Genomic DNA, 16794 nt, shown 5'->3' on the forward strand with positions numbered 1-16794 from the left:
TTTCCTTGCTCCATTCAGACAAAAGCTTCTCGGTATAGGTTTTGTATGAGTACAATAAAGTGTTCTAGGATTCCCATTCTTCTCAATGTTAGCAATAGTTTGTTATGATCCACACAGTCAAATGCCTTTGCATAGTCAATAAAACACAAGTACACATTCTTCTGGTATTATCTGCTTTTAGCTTGGATCCATCTGACATAAGCAGTGATATCCGTGGCGCCATGGCCACTTGAACTTCTGGCTGTTCCATATTAATGTACTGTTCTAGCCGTTATTTTAAGTACTGATGGCATAGTGGGCAACGCCTTGCACTGCGCAGGGCGAGAGCAGTGGTTCAAATGTACTATCGTAAGAAAGATGGGCAGTCTCCTCTCACAAAGGTTTACAGCCTGGAGAAGCCAATGAAGGGGGTGCCAGGAGCCAGACATAACTTCCTGACAGGAAGTAGGATTGGGTTTGGGGATAGCTGCCTCAACAGGTTCAGACATGCCTCTTATAATGAACATGGCCCAGAAACGGGTAACATTTCATTCTGTTTTACATAAAGTCCCTGTGACCTGGAGCCACGTCCTGTGCATCAATCAACAACAAAGGTTTGGTGGTGGCGAGTAATGCAGCCAAAGCTGAAGAAAACACTGTGGACTTAAGAACAAAGTCTCTGGGGATGGAGTGGCGGAGGCTTATACTCTGAGCCATTCTACTGACTGTGAAATCTCCAATATTCTCACGTGTAAAATGGAGATAACAAGAGTGCCTTCTCCACCAGGTATTATATCCTTAAATGAGTTAACAGGTACAAAAGGCCAATTATAGAGTAAGTGCTCAACAGATAGTAGGGATTATTGTTATTTTTTTGAGCAAGGTAAAAAGATTCCCTCCAAGTACTAATTTCTTGAATTTATCATTTCTCTGTTCCCAGCATCCATTTTTGCAAAGGTAAAAGCTATTTTCAAGCTGCCATAAAGACTTTTATGAAGAAGATAGGGTAAGAATATATTTATTATTATCTACAATTTCCTCTCATTATTTCAATCCTCTAAGTATAGTTTTGACTTAAAAGGAGATCCACAGTCAAGTACATGCTGGATAAAAGGGGGATTTGTTGTTGTTGTTGTTATTGTTATTATACTGAATATACAAATGGAGATTTATGTCTTTTTTATTTTCCTTTAAAATATGGAATTTGAACACTTTCACCAGAACAGAAACAATCCAAATCATGCAATATGTTCCATATCACACAAAAAACCCCTCTGCTGTTAGTTTTCAAAGACCACCAGGTTTCAAATGTATGCATGTTCTATTTAAAAATATCTTTCAACAGCAGAAAGGATGTTTTCCATTAGCAGAATCATAGCAAGAAAGGGAACCTACTTCCTGGGTTTTTATTTTCCTCAGGTCTTGAGAAGCTGGAGGAAGCCCAATATTTACATTTGGGTTCGTATTCGCATTAAATTCATATACATACTAAATTGCTCCTGGCTCCTTTACAGGAAGTGGGATTAGCTCATGCTCCATTTTCCGACATGCATTGAGAACAAACAACAACTTATCCCTTTTTATGAGCAGCTCACAAAGCAAAACCCATTCCTGCATGTGTCATCTGAAGCTCACAAGCAGTAGTGTGAGCTCTCCCTATTCTTAACTCCAAACACACAAGGCAAAGGGTTTGGGAGGGCAACAGTTAAAAAAAAATCACACAGGGGGAAATAAGATACAAAAATGTCCTTGTAGGTTGGGTGCCAATGGGGGATTTAGAATCTGCTTCAACTATGTAGTAATCGTTTTAAAATCACAAGACAGCACCAAGAATATGCGAGACAATTTCTTTTCCTTGGAGAAAGCACTCAGCTTTTGAATTTTGTTTTCTTCTCGCCTCCCCACCCCCTAATATCTAAGGCAACCCTGTGAGCTTTACAAATGGCCTTTCAGGCTGGAGAATGACACTCTGGTCTCTGAGGGGTAAAAGGCAAGGAGATATCATTTATCTTAACTACCTCTCAGAAGGTGACACCTCAGCACAACATGGCCTGTCAATAAGATAGTTCAAGGAGGTGGCCGTGCTGTGTGTCACCTGCGTGAACTCTGGGGTGCAGGAAGGGACACAGACAGTGGCAAAATAGATGCCAATCATTCTTCCCCTTTCTTCCTTTCCATTTTATTAAAAAAGAAAGGCCAAGAGGCTTGTTTATGTGTGAGAAGAAGAAATCGGTTAGAAAGGCTTATTCTTGATAACCATATAGCTCCCCTTCTCACAAGACAGAAGGCTGGAGGTGGGTACTGTCGAGCCATGGCAGATACTCAAGGAAGTCCCCAAGAACCCGGGGTTGTCCTAAACGCCTCATCTAAAGAGATCTTCTAATTAATTTGTCTTTATCCTCAAGGTCATGTCTAACATGTGCCGTGACTGGTAATTGGGTTAGCTCTCTACCAGTTTAGAGTTTCTTTGCTCAGAGCATAGAGTCCACCTCAGCAGGACCCATGGGTGATTTATTCTTCCTTCACCTTTGGCACTGCTTGACTGAAAGCTGGGACACCATAAAGACACTGAATGCATTGCAGATCCCAGGCTGACCCTATGCATTTTCCCTTTGGGCTTTCATTCCATTTCTTTGTTCTACAGAGATCCACTTGACTGTCCTTGGTTACGACCTCTGGGAAGACACAGTTCAGAGGGCATTTCTTTTCTTAAAATGCTCACATAGGTGCTTGCTCACTCAGGCAAATAAGACCCACTGCCATTGACTTGATTCCAACTCACAGCTAGTCAGGTTTTCAAGACTGCAAATCTTTATGCTAAGAGACAGCCTATCCATCTCCTGAGGAGCTGCCAGTGGATTTGAACTGTTGACCTTTCAGTCAGCAGCTTGATATGTCATGCACAACTCCATCAGGACAAATGAAAGTCACCTTACCAAAACATTGCAAGTTCAAGCAGCCTCTCCAAGGGAAGAAGGTGAGGCAGTATGTTTCCATAAACATGTACAGCCTTGGAAATCCAATATTACAATTCTATTGTGTCCTACAGGGTCCTTCATTATGAGCTGGAAAGGACTAAGGTGCAAAACCTGTTCCTCTATCAAACATGCTGGCCTGCCTTCTGGTCTTAAGATATGGTGGCTCCATTTTCTCAGGAAACAATATCTAGGCAAGATGCAAGAAGACATAGCAGGGCAGATAGTAGTAAAAGGCTCAAAGCTTAACCACAGCTTTCCAGGAACTCAGTAAATTTCCATTAATTCAAAACCACCAGGTTGGGGGGGGGGGAATTTCCCTGGGAAAGAAATATGTGTGTGTGTTGTTGGTTTTGTTGTATGTGTTAAACAGAAGCATTATCATTCTTACCCAGATGCCGAAAAATGGAGAGAGGTATGAGATAGCTAGATAAAAAGGGGGTTCTCCGTGAGTCTCCAAGGTATCAGCCTGACTGTCACCTGGGAACTTTCTAGAAATTCTAATCAGTGCTAATCCCCCAAAAAGACTGACCGGCTCAAGGACTCTAGAGGTGCAGCTCAATATTCTGTCTGAAGGAAGTTTCCAGAGAATTCTGGTGCACACTCAAGTTCAGAGAGGACAGAAAATGGACTTGAAACATTCCTTGTGTGAGAACTCAGTGCCCTTTTTAAGGAAAGAGTTATTGGACTCTAAGTCATATTTTCGGCGTTCTCAGAACAATTATCCAGGCAGTGGTTTTTAAGAATTCCAGAGAAAGACTGTCATAAGATCCCAAATGGTTAATTATTTCACTAAACATTAAAAAAAAGCAAGGCCTGAGAGTTTCTGTTAAGTCCGCAAAATCCTTTGCATTAAATCACAAGACAAAGTTTTCAAAAAAAATGTTGCATTAGAGTCACACTTAAGCAATGCCTCCTAGGCTAATAGGAACTTTTTTGCTTTCTGACATTATCCATTTTGTTAAAGCTGGTTATGATTCCCCACACATTACTTGAAAACCAATTTCATTCAAGACAAAGGAGTGTGAGCAGGGTATTACATTTTATGCCTAAATTATGCAAATTTGGCAGAGCTATATTGTATTGTGAGCAATTCCCTTTCTTCCCGTTTTCATTGTAGCCCCAGTTAAAGTAAATTTCACTATCCTCATTTGCAAAAGGTGAATACTTTCTATTTTAAAACCCTGGGGGAAAGGATTGACTTTTAATGAGCAGTTATCTAATATAAAAATCTCTTACATATATTACTGACATCATTCCCAAGCATGAAATGCACAGTCTAGATAGGGTTGATCTTGATTCAATTAATCCTTGGAGAAAGGGCTTCATGGCCAACCTCTGCATGTTCCAAAGGCAAGCCAGGGCATGAGACAGAGGATGACTGGGTGTTTGTGAGGAAGGGCATGTTAGATGCATCCGTTGCTGTTGGACAGCATACTCTGCAGCTTTTGATACCAAGGTTTTAGACCTATAATGACACTGTGTTGACAATAGGAGGTGATGGGCTTGGGATCCATTATTTGTGGAAGATTACCTTCTAACCCATCTATCATTTTCATCTTCTGATATTGCCCATCACTTTCCTACAGTGAATAGGCTTATGGAGAAGACTGGAAACAGACAAAAATTCCCAAAAGGAAAGACTCTCTAGATCCACTCTTGACCAACTAACCATTGGCAACATCCTTGTCATTTAATTACATTCCACTGGTGTAATGAGTAGCTCTCTGGTAGACTGCCATGGTATAGACAGAGGTAAAAGATGAGGACTAGCATGTGAATCCTGGTGGCATAATGGTTTAAATGCTTGGCTGCTAACTTCACGGGGGTGGTTGTTGGTTCAAGCCTTCCAGTGCAACAAGGGAGAAAATGAGGCAGTCTGCTTCTGTAACTATTTACAGCCTTGAAAACGCAATGGTAGCAGATCTACTCTGCTCTATACAGTGTTTATGAGTAGGAATCTACTGGGATGACAGTGGATTGGGGTGTTTGGGGTTGTTTGGTTTGGTTTGTTGTTGTTGTTGCCACAAGGTGCTTTCAACACCGACTGCAGTGACAAGATTGGGTCTTACTTCTCACATCCAATGAGGGTTAGTACCCTACTGGATGTATTGGAAGGCACAAATGATTACGTGTTCAGCTACAAACAAGAAAGTCATGGTTCAGATCTACCCATCTAAACACAAACCAAAGCCACTGTCTTCAGATCGACTTACAGTGACCCAGGAGGGTAGAGTACAATTGCCTCGTAGCGTTTCTAAGACTGTAAAGCTTTACGAAAACAAACTGGCTTATCTTTCTCCCATGGAGCAGCTGGTGAGTTTGAATGGTTCATCTTTTGGTTAGGAGTCAAGCACTTTAACTATTATGGCACCAGCGTCCCTGAATCCACTCACAATACCTCAGAAAAATCAGTAGCTGCTCCATTTTGGCAAGGTCACAGCCACTGAAAGACTATGGAAACAGAACGACTTTCAAGTATATGCTGTCAGTAGGAGTTAGAATTGACTTGATGGCAATTGGTTGTTGTTAGCGACTTACTATGAGCATTGGTGGTGTAGTGGTAATGTGCTGACAGCAACTCTCCATTAAGACTTAGGACCTCGGAAATCCAATAGAGTGTCGCTCTGAGTAGGAATCAACTCAATTGTAATGAATGTGGTTTGGTTTTAAACTAATAACAACATCATTTCCTGAGAGTATATTGTTGTTAAGTGCCGTCAAATTGTAGGCGACTCATTGCGACCCTATGAACGAAACACCTGGACACTTGTATAACTTTTGTCCTTTCTCCAGGTTCATAGGGTTTCCAGAGGCAAGCTATTCTGGAAGTGGATGCCACTCCTGCCTCCAGAGAGTATAACAGAAATGCAAATTCTTATATCTCACCCTAGACCTACAAAGACAGAAAGCCTATACATGGGCTCAGTAATCTGTCTTTAACAAACCCCTGAGGTAATTCTTATCAAGTTTGCAAGTCTAGTTTCTAGGTGAGATTCACTTTTCATGGTCAGGAGATGGTTGTCACAACTCCATCAATCATTTTTATTTTCCAAGTAGGAGCAAGGTAGAAAGGGGAAACAGCATTCAACTATCTTTTCTTTCTTTCTTTCTTTTTTTTTTTTACTTTTTTGAGTCATCCTTTTGTTTCAAGAGTGAATGGGGAAGGAAAGTAATGGCAACTTTACAATGGAAACCCCGGTGGTGTAGTGGTTAAACATTTTGCTGTTAATCAACAATATGTGGCTGTTAGTGGTTCAAATCCACCAGGCACTTGATGGGGGAAAGTGGTGGCAATTGGCTTCCTTAAAGATGTTGTTGTTACATGCCTTCAAGTCATCTGCAACTCATAGCCACCCTATGTATAACAGCCCTAAACTCTGCCCTATCCTGTGCCAATCCCATCATTGCCAACACACCTAGCTCCAATCCTGATGCCACATTTCTCCTCATAGATTCCAGCCTCCCATATAACTTGTTCTCCATAATGATTGAAAAGGTATGGAGACTGGATGCAGCCCTGGCGTACACTCTTCCCAATTTTGAACCACGCAGTGTTTCCCTACTCTGTTCCGATGGCGGCCTCCTGGTCCAAGTAGAGGTTTCCCGTTAGCACAATCAAGTGTTGTGGGATTCCCATTTTTCTCAGAGTCTGTCACAGTTTGTTATGATCCACACAGTCAAATGCCTTTGCATAATCAATGAAGCACAGATAGACATTCTTCTGGTACTCCTTGCTTTCAGCCAAGATCCATCTAACATTAGCTACAATACCCCTAGTACCACGACCACATCTAAACTCAGCCTGGACTTCTGGCAGTTCTCTGTTGATGTGCTGTTCCAGTATATCCTTAAAGATAAGACATGAAAACCTATGAAGGATTTCTTGTCCTTTAGTATCACTACGAGTTGAAATCAACTCATAGTCATTCTGGTTTCTAATGATGGGAGATAGCAGAGTGGGAGGAGGAGGAAGAAATGACTTTTTTGATTTGAAAATCAACAGCATTACCCACGCCTTGGGCACCAAGAACTTGGAAGAGTTATCGTAAAGCATTCAAATTGGTATTTAAAAAGGAGCATCTCTCTACTGAAAAACATTCATTCCCTTTAGGGGAAATATTCAGTTTGCTGTTTGGAAATACATTATGCTAGATATAAATATATCTTAAGTCACTCCTTGCCTTTCATTATACATCATTTTGCACCTCTGAAATTTGACAGCATGTGAATGAATTAGTTACTGCAAAGGGGAAGAGGTAGCCATGAGAGAGAAGTATCACTTGTTCATTTACTTCAGAGCAAACAGAAGTAAATTAAGTCACATGATTTTATTGATTTAGCTTTTGATCACATTAATGAAAAATAATATTTTAGGGAGAAAAACATCAGAATACTGACTGATACTGATAACATAGTCTTTGAAAAATCTGTCGTGTGTTTTTTTTTAATTTACAAAAATTTTAGTATAGTTTACCAAGTGTTATTTGGCAGCTGACTTTTTCAAACAGAGCAGATTTCTGATAGGAAAATGTATCCAGAGAAAAAGCACATAAATATTACCAACTTCAGAGATCACCACATAAATTATAAGTATAACATTAATGATAGAGTTTCTATTTACAGGATGATAAAGTTATTAAATACTCAGGTACTGAGAATATGGAGATATTAGCAATTTTCTATGCATTGCCAGTGGCTACATAAATTGCCATTACCCACTTGAAAAGCAAATTAGAAATATATACAATAAGAGTCAAATGAAATTTTCTTTTTTTCTTCTCTGTGAAATTTCACACTGGAGAATCTAGCTGAAAAAAAAATTTAATATAGAGAAAGATGCTCATTGGAACATTATTTGGAATATAAAGAATAAAATGTAATTCTCCTTAATAGAATAACAATTAAATATATTATGGTCACACACATATGCATAAAGACTCAAATATTTGATAATCTAAAAATTATACGAAATAAGTCACAAAGTACCCACAGAAAAATGTTTCATTAAAAAACAAAAGTTTATGTTCATTATGGCCATGGTTACAAAACTTAAAGTATAATACACAGGAAAAAATACAACACAAACTTAATGCTGATTGTATTATGATGAATGTTTTTATTTTCTTCATTATTTTCCATCAGGGGATTAGTAATAGTGTTATCTTACTTCTTTAATGAAACATGCACTTACAATAAAAACAAACTGTAAACCATTTTGAATCTCTTGTGACAAATAGCACTATAAACATACTTTATAACTATAATAAAAGTCTTTTCAGAATTTTCACTGTGCTTTTGTTCAGCAAACTATAGCATTGACTGAAAGGAATAATATTAACAATATAAATGACAAATTATGAAAGCATTCCAAGTCAACATAAGCCACATAAATGTAGGCATCTAGGAGAAATGACAGTATCAAGCTCTATGCCTCTTCTCTCTTTTGTGATCCTTCCAATGTCAGCAGAGTCTTTGAGATCTAATAATTTGTGTGTACTAAGTCCCACAGAATGAAGAAAACGATCTAATATCTAATGAACTGAGGAGGGGCAAGACAAATGTCCGTTTTTATCACGAATCATTCTGTGTGATGTAATCTAGGCAAACAAAGTGTTTATAAATTTGCATCAAGGAAGGCAGTATAAAGGAAGCAGGGGAGAGAAGGAAAGAAGAAACAAACAAGGAAATGAAAAAAGAGATCTAGCTGCACTCTCTTTTCGCTCACAGGGAGCGCTGGTGGCCTAGTTCTAAGGAACTGTACTGTCATCCTAAAGGCACGCAGCTCGAATCCAGCAGCTGCTCCACAGGAAAAAGGTGGGCAATCTCCTCCCACATGATGAAACTGCTTCTGAAAACCTGCTGGAGGGTCAGCTTCAGTTAGGTATAGACTAAACGGTAAACAACAAAAACAACAGAAACTTCCCTTACAGACATGATTATGCTCCAACGTCCAGGTCCTTATAAAAAAAAAAATCTGTATAATGCAAAACATAGAGATAACCACAAAAAATTAAAAAATGGTGAATGAGTACACCATTACCGAACTGGCAAACTATAGCCTAGCCAAGCTGACTCATGACATTAACCATCACAGCCAGTGTTAACTCTCTTGCTTATCAACTTGTGCTCTTCTACCACTAGAAGTATGAAGTTTATGCTTAAAATAGTTAGAGAGTAGATCCCCCCTACTCTTGTCATAAAGGAGAAGTATCAGATAATGAGATCATCGAGAAATGAGAAGTAGATATATATGCATTGTGTGTTGACGAATATACAGAGAGACAAATAGAGGGATGTGGACAGACAGGAAAACATGATTCTCCTTAACAGAATAACAATTAAATATATTATGGTCACACACATGCGCATAAAGACTCAAAGAAATATTTGATAATCTAAAAATTATAGCAAATAAGTCACAAAGTACCCACAGAAAAATGTTTCATTAAAAAAACAAAAGTTTATGTTCATTATGGCCATGGTTACAAAACTTAAAGTATAATACACAGGAAAAAATACAACACAAACTTAATGCTGATTGTATTATGATGAATGTTTTTATTTTCTTCATTATTTTCCATCAGGAGGTTAGTTATCTTAGTTAACTTAGTTAGTTAACTGTTAACTTAGTTAGTGTTATCTTACTTCTTTAAAGAAACATGCACTTATAATAAAAAACAAACTGTAAACCATTTTGATGGACAGATGGATGGATGGATGGATGGATGGATGAATGAGTACAAAGGTAGGCAGAGAGCTAGATGCAGTTATTAAAGTTTTATTATTGTTTAGGTTCTGTTCTGAGAGATTTCCAGGCACTATGTCCACTTAGCCTTGTTTTCACAGATAAACTGAAGAGTGAAGTAAATTGCACAAGACTACACTACAACATCATTCACAACTGAATAACATCTTCACTTAATTAACAAATTACGAGTATTAAATCTACCCGGAGTTTGCTTTCTTAGAATATGTGCAAGACTGGTGTTGAACACAGCAATATCAACAACCACACATGGTCACTTTTGTTCTCCATTTGACAACAGAGTTTGCTTATGTTTCCTCTTTATGACTCAGAATCTCAGATGCTTCTGTGTGGCTTCTAATAGTAACTCGCAGGTATGCTTTAATGTTGACAAACATCCAACTCACTTTTCTTATGTTGAAAATCACAGTTAACACCCTATTCCTGCTTGCAATGCTGCACTGAAGAATAAAAAGCACAATTAGAAAATGTCTTTCCCCCCCCCTTTTTTGCTTCAACTGGTTCCATTTGGGACTTACTAATAAGCTTAATGGTGATTCTAGCTTAGGTTTTAGCAGATAAACTATCAGAAGGAGGATACTGGAAACCTGTAGAGGTTTCAAAGGATGATTCTATTTAATTCCATTGACATAATTTTTAATTTGGAAATATGATTATCCTGTACCTTGTGAACTAGATATAGCCAAGTCAGGCCTTTTCCTTAAAAAATAAGCCATGATAGGCAGGGGAATCTTGTTAATATTCATAACTCACCGAATGACCCTGGCATTCCGGTGATATTCCCAAGAAGATTCCATGAGTATTTTCAGTATTATTTCATGTTACTACTCTGAAATGAATAATAAACTGTTGTTGTTGACTGCCTTTGAGTCAAGCATGACTCAGAGTGACCCTATGAACAAAAGGCCTGAAGCCTCTCTATAACTAGCAACATTTGTCAAAGTTCATAGAGTTTCCAGAGGCATGTTGTTTAGGAAGTGGACTGGCTTATCAGAAATGTCTCTCATATGCCAATGTGCCTGCTGTTTACAAGGTTTTTCAGGGCTCAAGTGCTTCAAAAGAAGACTAGCAGATCTTCTATATTGTAAAGGAGGACTACTCTCTGAAGAAGGACATCTTGGTTGAGAAAACAGGGGGCCACAGAAAAAGGAGAAGAGCCTCAACAAGTTGGATGGACGTAATTGGATGGACGTAATTGGCTGCAACAATGGGCTTGAGCCCTGCAGTGATTGTGAGGCTAGCTCAGGACCAGGCATGTCTTCCTACTGTTGTCCATAACATCACTACAAGTCTCCACCAACTTAACAGCATTATCAACAACAACACCGTGCACCAGGCCCTGGGCTGGATAATACAGATTCATAAGTGAAGGATAAGGAAATCCTTGCCCACAAAGTTCAAATCCCTGGGTGGTTCAAACAGCTAATCTCTTTGGTGACTGATGAAGGTTGGAGGTTCAAATCCACCTCCACAAGCCTCAGAAGAAAGAAATCATGATACTTTCAAAAAAAAAGGGGAAAACCTCAGCCATTGAAAAGGCAGCAGCACCCCATTCTACTCTGACACAGAAGAGATTGCCGGGATCCCACGTCAGCTCAGTGACAACTGTTCCAATTAATACAGACAGGTGTTCAAGAGCTAGTGGTGAAATTCTGAGCGAAAAGAAACCAAGCAACTCTCTAATTCGAATGAGTGACTCAAGCCTGTGATTTCAGGACGCTGGCTTTCTTTTCATTTCTCTGTCCTTCAGCTTCTGCATAGGCAGATAAATACCCATCTCTAGTAACGACCTCTAACCCAGCTCGGGTTGGTGCCTCTTTATTCTCTTCAGCTAGTTTTCTGGGGGGAAAAAAACCTGCAAAGCAAAGTCTTTTTTGCCTCCTACACCTGTGCCTCTGAATGATTTACTTTTTTAAAATGTGCCTTACTTGAATGTTGACTTTTTGAAAACTTTCCCTTATTCCACTTTTATCCCCCTGCTCCCCCCATATCCTTTGGAAGTTCTTCTTTGATAACCAGCCCGGTCCTCTGTTCTTTGTATTTTTGTATTTCCTTTCTGACTATTCACCCTTTGCCCACTTAAACCGAAGCCCCTTCCGTGTCTGCTTGGAATTTTGGCAGTTCAAGTTCAAAAGAAAGCCCTCTTAGGGTCACTTGTTCTGACATATCCACATCTTAATATAAAGCTCCGCTGGATTAATGGTTTGACTCAAAATGTCTCTTGGCCTCAGTCATGTTCACCTCTGTGTGTGAAGGGAGCGCTATGTCTATTCATTTGGGGGATATTTTTTTTTAGACTGTGTTGAATCTAGAAACAAGTGTTATTTTATTGGATGTTCCACTTTTAGAGGTATAGATGAGAACAAAAATGTGGCAAGAAAGGCTGTACTATTACTGCATCTCCTTTCTTTGAACATCTAAGCAGCTCCTCTATTTTAACATTGCTGAAATGGGGACAGTTGTTAGAAAGTTAACGGTGCTTCACACAGTCCTGGTGGCTTCTTAGAACTGGGGGGTGGGGGGGAATTGTGATAATAAGATACTGAACTATTAATTAATCCCTTTCAAGAAGTGAGCCTTTGTGGGTGGGAATGCCAAGGGGGAAAATTGCCAAGGGAAGAATTATGGGTTGGTTTGTTATTTGACGCCATTCCTGACCTCTTTCCCTCTGAAAGCTGAGTATGTATCTTCCTCCTGTGGAACTGACTACAGACCCCTGGATATTCCACACACTGCATTGCAGTCATCTTTCACTAACTGAGCAACTAACCCACCAGTTGCCGTTGTTGTTGTTGCTGCTGCTATTTGGCATGAAGCCGGAACCAACCAAGAGCTGACCCTCCAGTAGGTTTTGTGAAGCAGTGAATTGCTCTGGAGGAGATTGTCGTCCTTCACTCTCTCTTGGAACATCTGGTGGATTCAAACTGTGTGTCTTCGAGTCAGTTTAATATCAGTGACCCCATAGCGGTCACTTTGGGTTGGTTTCAATAGGTGGTATTTCAAAAGTAGACCACCAGTACGTCCTTCTGCAGTGCCTCTGGATAGACTTGAACCTATAGCCTTTCCATTAGCAATCCATCATATGAAACATGTGTACCAGGAAGACTTCCAGTGAGTTCACAATCAGCTCCTGGCCTAGTTTTCACAGCTGATATTGAGCTTCTCCAGTGGTTTTTTTCCACAGATGTAATCGATCTGATTCCTATGCATACCATCAGGTGAAATCCATGTGTATAACCTGCGTTTATGTCTCTTAAAAAACATATTTGTAATGAATAAGTCATTGTGCAAAATTCAATCATTCTATCTCCAGCTTCATTTCTGTCACCAAGTCCATGTTTTCCAACTACTGATTCTTCTTTCCTGTTTCCAACTTTTGCATTCCAGTCACCCATTATTATCAATGCATCTTGATTGCACGTTCGATCGATCTCCAACTGTAAGAGTTGGTAGAAATCATCTATTTCTTCTTCTGACATACTTTGGACATGTTGTGAGACAGGTCCTTGGAGAGGGACATCATGCTTGGTAGGGTGGAGGGACAGCGCAGGAGGGGAAGACCCTCTATGAGGTGGATTGATTCAGTGACTGAGGTAATCGGGATGGGTATGTCAGAGGCATTGCAATTGGCACAGGATAGAGCAGGGTTTAGGGCTTCTGTACATAGGGTCACTATGAGCCACAAACAACTCGACGGCACATAACAACAACCAGGAAGACTTTTTAAAAAACTGTAAACAACAAGCACTAAAGCCTCCCTGATACTGAGTTAGTTCTGACCCATAGTGTTTCTCTCTACTGGGTTGTAGAGCCTGTAAATCTTTGCGAGAGGTGAGACTGGCTGATCTTTCTCCCTGGGCACTTCTGGTGGATTTGAACCTCTGGAAAGTGGGGAAGATTTTCAGCTAGCTGCACAACTCATTACAAACTATACTACCAGGCAAGCTATAGTCAGAGAGACAGTAGATACCCATGGGCCTCATGCATGGTTCATGCAGTTCTAATCCTTGCTATCAGGTATGGAATTATTTAATCTATCCAATATTATCCCCTTCTCTTTATGCAGCCAAAACACAATGCAATGCTGCTGAGGTTTGTACGTAGCTTAAATATGCACTAAAAGAAACTGCATGACTTATGCAAATCTTCATTAATGATTGACAATTAGAAGTCTGTATGGCAGACACTACAGCCCGTTACAATTAGGGGTATTGAACTTCAAAGGAGTAAGTCTTATACTGAAAGATGATAATTCACACACATCCAACGTGGCAGCCAAAAAGTTTGACAACAATTCAGATATTAGATTCAGCTAGAGTTGCCAGATAGGGCAAAGAGAAGCTCTGGGGCTCTCTCGTATTTACTGCAAAACAGAAGACTGGTTTACCAATGCTCATTGATATGCAGTTCCCAATAGCTAAAATGTGGAAATAGTCTAAATGTCCATCAACAGATTCCTGGACAAACTAAATGTGGTATATACATACATCGGAATATTATTCACTCATAAAAACCATGAGAAATGCTATGACACAGACCAACCAGGAAAATATCCTGAGTGAAATAAACTGGTCACAACAGATTAAATAATCTCACCCTTCTTTAGAACGAGCAAATGTATTAGCAGTAGTTACGAGCAGAAGAGGGAGTTCTCTCTGGTGGCATCTTGTGTAGGGAGTTGTGCTGTGAACCCAAAGGCCACATCTTGAGGGTGAGTTCGAATCCACTCATGCAACTTACAGCCACAGAGACACAATGAGGGTCGGCACTGAACTGGTTATGGCTCAAGGACCATGAAGGTTTTTTGAGTTTACCAGGTGAAGAAGAGAGAGGGAGAATGGTTATCACTCTGTGGGAGCTGGGAGTTTCTAGACATCATTCACCACTTTCAAGTTGGTTTTTACTCATACCAACTTCCCCCAGGTTTCTGAAGCTGTAAATTGAAATGGGAGGAGAAGGTTCGTTTTCATCCCCTGGAGCTGCTTGCTGGTGGAATTCAACAGCCTTCAGGTTAGTGGTGCAACTCACTATGGACTATGCCAACAGAGTTCTCTGTCCACATATGGTAATAGAAAATCTGACATTCATTAAGAGTAATAGTGAGCTCTGGTTGCATAGTGGTAAGAAGCTGTGCAGCAATCCCAAAGGCACACAGTTCGAATCCACCAGCTGCTTTGAGTGACGAGGATGGGCAATCTCCCTTGTGATTAACTGTCTCTGAAAACCTGCTGGAGGGTCAGCTGTGAGTTGGTTCCAACTTGACAGTACACAGCAACACTATTAACGGTAATAGTTGCACGATTTAACGGAACTGAGATTACGAAACCATACGCCCCCAAAAAGTACGTATTATAATACAAGAGAAAGATCAGTATGTAAATCCTCTATATTTAAGTTCCAACATACCATGATAAACAGAAATTAAAGCCAGTGCTAATACTTTCTGGGGATGAGAACTCAAAATGAGATACTTCTGGGGCTTATAATATGTGACAACCTTTTTTAAAAGGCTGCAAGGTCGAAGCTCAGTGCGGTCTAAAGCTGACCACCAGTGTGACTATAAAATTAACATACTTCACTATTAATAGGAAGGACCTTTCAAATTGACTTCATTATTGCAAACGATTATGCTAAGTATGCAGGTCTTCAATTCTCCATTAATAACAAAAGGATTTCTTTACTATTGACTCTTTGTCTTTCTCTTCTTTCCGTCCTAGATTAAAAATACTGTACATGTTTCTTTCGGGGGGAGGGGAATGTTTTAAAAATAATCACGTGGAAATATTTAATTATAAACCCCAATAGAGTACTATATTAACAAATCGGTGATTATTTCTTTTAACTACAACCAGGATGGTCCTTAGAAATAAGAATGGTGGGACTTTGCCTCAATTACTTCGGACATGTTATCAGGAAGATGCTGGGAGTTAGTCCCTGGAGGAGACCATCATGCTTGGGAGTTAAATAATGATGGCAACAATGAGTTTTAAACAGTGTAGAGGGTGTTAGGTTGTCGCAGGATTGGGCAGGGTTTCATTAAGCTGTGCAAAGGGTTGCTATGAGTTAGAGCAGACCTGATGATACCTAACAATAGCATACATATAAAGAATATTGACTATACTAAAGAGTGGCCAAATAATGGAATAAATCTATTTCAGAACAACAACTAGAGGGCTCCTTTGAAACAAGAATGTAAGACTTCACCCTGTTTATACCGAAAAAGTCATCAAGTAAGACTAATTGCTAGAAAAGAACAGCATGTTTCGTGAATGAGAGGGTCTCGTAAAATAAGGAAAGCCCTCAATGAGATGGTCTAACACAATGACTGCAGCAATAGACTCAAACAAACTAACAAGCATAAGGATGATGCCCGATCTGGAAATACGTGGCCACAAATCTGAGTGGACTTGAGATACTTAATAACAGCATATTATTTATAGAGATGTGTCTGTATATAATACACTGTTATTATTGTTATATGCTATCAAGTTGCTCTGAACCTTGCTTGATCCTGAGCCAATCTCACTGTCTCTGACACAGCTAACCTCATTACCCCAGTTTTTGTGCCAATTAATCTCATATTTGGGGTCTAACTCTTCTGCATTGCCCCTTAACCCTTCCAAGCATGATATCCTTCTCCAAAGATTGGCTCCTCCTGGATACACGGTGAATGTATGTGACATGGAGTCTCAAAATCCTTGCCTCCAAGGAGAAGCTTATTTTCACCCTCTCCAGGACAGACAGTTCTCTTGGCAGTCCACGGTACGTTCAAAACTCTTCTCCAGCACCACAACTCAAAGGTATCGATCATTCTTCTGTCATCTTTGGTCATTGTCCAGTTCTCTGATGCAAAGCAAGTAATCCATGCTATATATAACATATACATGATATAGGTAGATATGTATACACACACACACACACACACACACACACACACACGTATGCCCTGGTGCCATCGTGTGTTTTGTGTTGAGCTGCTAACCAGAAAGTCAGTGGTTTGAATCTACCAGCTACTGTGCAGACCAAAAATAACATAGTCACTGCAATCCCAGAGGAACACGTTTCGAATCC

This window comes from Elephantulus edwardii, unplaced genomic scaffold (genome assembly GCF_000299155.1).
Source record: "Elephantulus edwardii isolate Elephantulus edwardi_28Jun2011 unplaced genomic scaffold, EleEdw1.0 scaffold00162, whole genome shotgun sequence".
Lineage (NCBI taxonomy): Eukaryota > Metazoa > Chordata > Mammalia > Macroscelidea > Macroscelididae > Elephantulus > Elephantulus edwardii.